At 41.7% G+C, this 7,097-nt stretch overlaps 1 long non-coding RNA gene across 1 annotated transcript; it reads left to right on the top strand.

Annotated features, from left to right (window-relative positions):
- Positions 1 to 1,103: 1,103 nt before the first annotated feature.
- On the top strand, positions 1,104 to 6,511 carry LOC306933306. The gene is made up of 2 exons (XR_013791209.1): positions 1,104 to 1,172; positions 4,083 to 6,511. It is a non-coding gene; the product is annotated as an uncharacterized lncRNA (long non-coding RNA).
- Positions 6,512 to 7,097: the final 586 nt, after the last annotated feature.

Genomic DNA, 7,097 nt, shown 5'->3' with positions numbered 1-7,097 from the left:
AAAATATCCCATTTCCAGACTAAAGTTAACTAAGGTGGACACTGGACAAAAATCCCTGCTATGTATCGACTAGTGTGACATACGCACATGTCCGTGGAGACCTCCTCTACAACACCACACTGTCCGCTAAGCAGCAGAGGTGTAAAACAAAAATTGGCACGCCATACAGCGAGGTGAAACATAAAAAAATGTCCCATTTCCAGACTAAAGTCAACTAAACTTTAGTCTGGAAATGGGATGTTTTTGACCTTTCACCTCGCTGTATGGCGTGCCAATTTTTGTTTTACACCTCTGCTGCTTAGCGGACAGTGTGGTGTTGTAGAGGAGGTCTCCCCGGACATGTGCATATGTCACACTAGTCGATACATAGCAGGGATTTTTGTCCAGTGTCCACTTTAGTTGACTTTAGTCTGGAAATGGGATATTTTTGTATCTTTCACCTCGCTGTATGGTGTGCCAATTTAATTTTTACACCTCTGCTGCTTAGCGGACAGTGTGGTGTTGTAGAGGAGGTCTCCACGGACATGTGCGTATGTCACACTAGTAGATACATAGCAGGGATTTTTGTCCAGTGTCCACTTTAGTTGACTTTAGTCTGGAAATGGGACATTTTTTTTATGTTTCACCTCGCTGTATGGCGTGCCAATTTTTGTTTTACACCTCTGCTGCTTAGCGGACAGTGTGGTGTTGTAGAGGAGGTCTCCCCGGACATGTGCGTATGTCACACTAGTCGATACATAGCAGGGATTGTTGTCCAGTGTCCACTTTATAAAGTCCATGCACTCCAGTGCATGGACTTGGGCACTCCAGTGCATAGACTTGGGCATTTATCCATTTAGATAACTTTTTTACGTTATTTCATTACTTATTTTTACACAGAAACATAATGTGTGTCTTCACAATAACTGTAATGTAATAATAATACTAATAATGTAATGTAATAATTATTTAATTAACTACACTTTTATTCTGAAAGCAACCGGATGTCTTAAATATGCTAGCTCTCAAACAGGAAGTTCTAGATTTGCCAAAAAGACGGAGCCAATAGTTGGCACCATAGAGTATATAAAGGGGTTGGCACGCCCGGATCTGCAGGAATCGTAGTCAGGAGCACAGTGCGCATGTGCCGGTGTTTTCGTCCCACAACTGGAAAATTCATCAGACAAAGAAAGGTACGTAATCCTTCTCTCGCCGTTCTTTCATGCATTTAGGGTTGATAATGTGTGAAAAACGTTTAGAAGATAGCTGTAGGGTGTAATTATGAGGCATGATTTTTCTCCAATTACAAGAGTAAAGGGACTGGTCAATGAGGTGTTCAGCTTTTAATAGTATCACTCGCATCACCAGGCTTTCCACTTTTTTTAATAAGAGCCGACAGCCGCGGCTTCCGTATTTCGTTTTGACCTACATGCACGCACGTTTCCGTATCCGCAATTGAGCAGTAGACGCGAGTTTTGACCGGTGTTTTTGACGCGAGTAGACCCAACAAAAAAGTTGAACCACGAGTTATTTGACATGTATACGGTGTAAAATGTTTTTGAATTGTGTTGGAAAATGGAACTGTTGGAAATGGTTCAAGTGCACACATTTTGTATGTTCATTATCATGTGCAGTGCAGACGCACTGACGCAGTGATGTGAAAATGATAGCCTACTTATCAGGGTGCCAGTGCATTTATGATGCAATGATGCAGACTTGCAATTTTCAAATGCTTCCGTCATTAGGGTGACCACTGACCAGATCCAAACTGTTAATTTGAGGTACAGAAGTATCGCTTGTGTGGGACAAGTGGGATGGGGGGGACCCGTCCCCCATCCCACACAAGCGCACACAAGAGATACTGGGGTAGTAGGGGTACGGGGTTTGCAACTTATTACTTGAGTTGCTATTAAATGCCTTGATGTCATATTCGACCATAGGCCTAATATTGCCTATCATTTATAAACTCCTACTCTGGCATCTCACATTTAGTTTTAAAATCATGCAAATTTTGGGTGGTGTGGCTGACTAGGTACTGTAGCCTATAGACCAGGGGTGCCAGGGGTACTTTCAAAATGACCAGCTCGGCAAGATCAATTAATCAATTATTATACCATTGCTGAAAATAGTTTAAATATGTACCCGAGGGGGCTTCGGAATAGTAGAGTTCGTGTTACATTCTGTACAGTATAAGACAAATGCACTTGGAATGGGAAATAGAGGGGGAGAAATGTTTTTTGTTTTTTTAATCGTTTTTTTCTCTTCAATATATTTAAATGAAATACTCTTTAGGGGCATGTAATGTGATCTACCTGCACAGCCTTTGTGATCTACTGGTAGATCGCGATCTACCTTTTGGGCACCCCTGCTATAGACCTTTTGTTTTTTTAGGCCCTAGGCCTAGGCCTAGGGGATATTTTCATGCTACTTTAACAGGCTTAAAAACACATCTTGCAGGAAAAGAGACAATGAGAGAACTTTACAACAGAAAGACAACTATTAGGGGACTAACTATTAGGGCATTTGAACACTGACCCTGTCACAATGTGGGACAGGGTCTCAATTTGTGGGACGCTTGAAAAGTCTTGGGAATGAGGGACAGTCCCAGTGTCCCGGACACTGGGACAGTCCCTCATTCCCAAGACTTTTCAAGCGTGACCAGATGTCCCTCTTTGCGTGGGACAGTCCCTCATTTCCAAGACTTTTTAGGCGTCCCACAAATTGAGACCCTGTCCCACATTGCACATTGTGACTGGCAAGCATCAGTGTTCAAATGCCCTAATAGTTAGTCCCCTAATAGTTGGCCTTCTGTTGTAAAGCTCTCTCATTGTCTCTTCCTGCAAGATGTGTTTTTAAGCCTGTTAAAATAGCATAAAAATAAAGCACGATTTTAAAACAAAATGTGAGACACGGCAGGTTACAACACTTTTTTTGTTGTTTTTCTTCTTTGTAATTATTTGTTTGGTCCAAAATATTGTGTTTGTTGTCATGATTTGTCACGACAAGAGTTGGCTTTGTACGACGCTTATAAGGTCTTTAAATAAATACGTCTTGAAATGTCTATGGGAAAAATGCATTGGGATTCATTTCCTGGGCCTGGCGTCGTCATGAAAGGGGGCGGGACGCTATAGGATCTTTCAATTGGAAAAGACACAGCATGCTAGCCCCTAGGGAGAGGGCACATATGGGGCTAACGGCATGCATGCATTCTCCATCTGTAGCATAATTAGCATTTACAATTTAGGCATTTAGCAGACGCTCTTTATCCAGAGCGACTTACATTAAGCAAGAACAAAAACATGGGAATACATCACATATGTAAAATGCATTTATCAAGAAACATGCGTAAGCTAAGAACGTAACTAGAACATATCTATAGAATAAAAATAAAGCACGATTTTAAAACAAAATGTGAGACACCAGAGGAGTTTATAAATGATAGCCAATAGGCCTATGGTCGAATATGACATCAAGGCATTTAATAGCAACTCAAGTAGCCTAGTAGGTTGCTAACCCGGTACTCCAGTATCGCTTGTGTGGGACAAGTGGGATGGGGGGACGGGGTCCCATCCGTCCCACTTGTCCCACACAAGCGATACATCTGTCCCTCAAATGAACAGTTTGGATCTGGTCACCCTAGTGTCCCACGCAAAGGGGGACACTGTATGACGGACCATCATAGAGCAACAGAAGCTCTATCATGCGTAAGCGATATAGCGGAAGTGGAGCCTCCTCCCCACTTCCGTTTCGTCTTAGTCATGCAAATGTATCCTAATATAAATCATCTAAGCATATATAGCTTGTTGCCAAGCAGAAAAGGAAATACAAAAAATAAAATGTAAAGAATTTTCGTGAGCTTCCTTACTCGGACTTCAGGAGGTGTAGTTCCAGACTATAGCATTCGGAGATTGTGGAATAGTTGTCTGGCTACGAGAGAGACTACGAGTAACTAACTCAAATTAATTGGACAGCCAACTAGTGCTGCACGATTCTTCACAAAATTAGATTGCACTCGGTGTCTGAATCTAGATCTCAATCTTGTGCAGCACTATAAGTAAATGCAAGCCATAACTCGTGTTTCAACATTATGTTCTGTATTTCAGCATAGCTGCTAATGGGAGCTGCAGCCTGTTACATCGGAGCAGAACCAGAGACCAGACCATACACAGCAGGTCTCAAGAATACTGGTAGTCTAGTCATGAACTCCAAACACCTGGAAAACCTGTCCTTCAGGGTCTGTGAGAAGTTGGGGGAGAGGGTCAGATTCGTTCCCGTCGTTCTGGACCCAAACACAGCAAATGGCTGGCTCTGTGTGTCTAATGACCTGACCAGTGTGAGACATGGAGACAAAAAGGAGCGGCTTCCTGACAACACAGAGAGGTTCAGTAAGTGTCCAGTTGTTCTGGGTCATGAGATCCTGGGTTCGGGAAAACACAGCTGGGAGGTGGAAGTTGGAGACCATCCTGACTGGACTATAGGTTTGGCTAAAGAGACCGTTGACAGGAAGAGGGAGCTGTGTGTCACACCCGAATATGGATTCTGGTGTTTAACACAGAAAAGTGGGAAGTACACTAATGGGTGTGGAGAAACCATCACGTTGCAGAGGAATCCTCAGAGGATCACAGTCAAGCTGGACTATGACGGGGGATTGGTGTCCTTCTATGATGAGATGACTCACATCTACACTCATAAATACACTTTCACTGAGAAACTCCATGCATTTTTCTCAATCGGAAAGCCTGGTGATGCCAAAACCACTGATATCAAACTAGATAGAGCTAAATAGAGACATAGAGATAATCGCTCATGGCATGTTTACAGTAATGCTAAGAGTAAATGGAGATATCTCTCTCTGGGATGTAAGTTATGTGTGTGTGGTATGTGTGAATTGAAATTGAATTGTGTGTGTGTTTAGGGAAAGTCAATGCCTTCTCAAATTCACCCACTCTCTGGCAACGGACAAATGTAACGTCTCGTCTTGCAGAGATTTTAAAGATACATCCTATGCATAGGAAAATGCATAGGAAATAGAAAAAAAACAGTCGTACGATTTGTCAAACACGAAATTTGACCCATCTCTTGGAGCAGTGAGCCGCAGCCAAGGAGCGGTGAGCTGCAGCCGTGCCGCGCTCGGGAATCATTTGATTAGTAGATTTGACCCCCCAATCCAACCCTTTGATGCTGAGGGCCAAGCAGGGAGGCATTGGGTCCCATTTTTCCAGTCTTTGGTATGACCCGGCCGGGGATCGAACCCCGACCTCCCAGTTTCAGGGCGGACACTCTAACCACAAGGCCACTGAGCTGGTCCAAGTTTCATGAAAGCATGTGTGGGCACACCATTTTAATTTTAATTTCTTCTATGAATTGTGCTGTTTCAATCTTCAGTTATTTCGGATGCTTTTTCCACATTGGTTACTTACAGTTGTACTGTTTCTTTTCTTTATCCACCCTGGCTTGTTTGTATGAAACAAAATGAGTTACAAGATGTGTTTATATCGGCCATATGATGTCTTGACGTTGTCACATTTAGTGCTCTAAACAAACATTAAAGTACATAGACTTTGCTGCCATATGACGGCAAAAAGACATGTATTGGAGGGGCTAGCGCCCCTCAAAAAAGGTATACAGGGTTCTAAAAGGGGCTAAGGGTATTGAGAGTATTTTAACCCCATGAGAATCATACCCCTACACCCAAAATAGTAAAGATACAGGTCTATGTTGCTTAAGTTTGTTCTTAAGTCTGGCATAGCTTGTTTGATGGACACTACTGTACGTCTGGGGATAATGTATAGCACTAACTAGACAAACATTTGTAAAAAAAAGCCAATATACAAGCTCACAACACGTCACAAACCAACATGTTGTAGATCACAATTTGCAGCAAAAAGATTTGGAGGTAAAAAAAAAAGGATGGGACCAGATGCAGAACTCAACAAATGCCTCAAAATACATAAGACGGCGCGCAAAATATGGCCGATCGCATGTACCATATGGATCCATGGCAGACTGTTTCATATTTATTATTTTTCATCGATATTGTTTGAATGTACATATAATCCATGTCATACTCTGAACCAGTGCAAAATACATAGGTTGCATAGGAATTAGGAAACCCCTGCATAGGAAATAGAAGAAATACCGGATACAGACAGTAGTATTACTAATGTCTGTATAATAAGCATGGGTCTTGTGCTCCTTTCCTAGTCCCAGTATGGTTCTAGCTGCTGAACCATTTTTGTAACATTTGTAACTATGTATTATTAGTATCTTGTTGCTACCCCTAACTTTCTTCTTTATATGCCCGGTTGGTTATATGAACTGCTGTACTACCCGTTTTGTTCAGTCAAGATTTGAGCTTGATACTGATGGACAACTAATGAAACGGAGTGATTTTGCTTTCATATTTTCTTTTTTTTAATAAAAAAAATCACACCCATGCACTGAGGATCATCTCATTCTGGCCAATCACAATTTGCATCCTCAATTTTGTCTTCAATGTTGATTTATGCAATGTTTGTGTTTACACTCTAGTGTTTGTACACAAACACTCAAAACTAGTCAGGTGGTGGTAGCAAAACAATATTTGTGTTTACACAAACCCTCAAAGCTGGACATAGGAGGGGCTAGCACCCCTCAAACAACAAAATGGAACTTATGTGCTGTACAGTATGTTGGTGTACTGTATGTTCTCATATTTCTATGTCTGCCATGATTAGGGGTGCAATAGTTAATTGACGACCTGATGATGTATTAATATCGAAATGTTGCCGCGTTACTTGCCTGCACCCATTTATTAAAAAGGCTTTAATTGTCAAGAGTTTGCTCCAGTACCTTCCTTACTTCATATTTCCAGTCCCACACCTGAGCGAAATCATTGTGCATCAAAATATCACACACACACACACACACACATGGGACCATGGGAGATATGAATTGGGTTGCATTATTGTGTACAGTAAAATTTGTGGCAAAGCAATGCAACAGGTAATAGATTACAGATTAGTAATAATCATGTCAATTTGTATGTTGTTTATGGGTATGTGTTACTGATATATATTATACTACTTCAAGAGCAGGCGTATGCCTCGAAAAACACTAGTTTGCCTGAAGGACACTTC

Source organism: Electrona antarctica (genome assembly GCF_951216825.1).
Source record: "Electrona antarctica genome assembly, chromosome: 12".
Classification (NCBI taxonomy): Eukaryota; Metazoa; Chordata; class Actinopteri; order Myctophiformes; family Myctophidae; genus Electrona; species Electrona antarctica.
The sequence above is the reverse complement of the archived record's forward strand: the minus strand, read 5'-3'. Positions and strand labels throughout refer to the sequence as shown.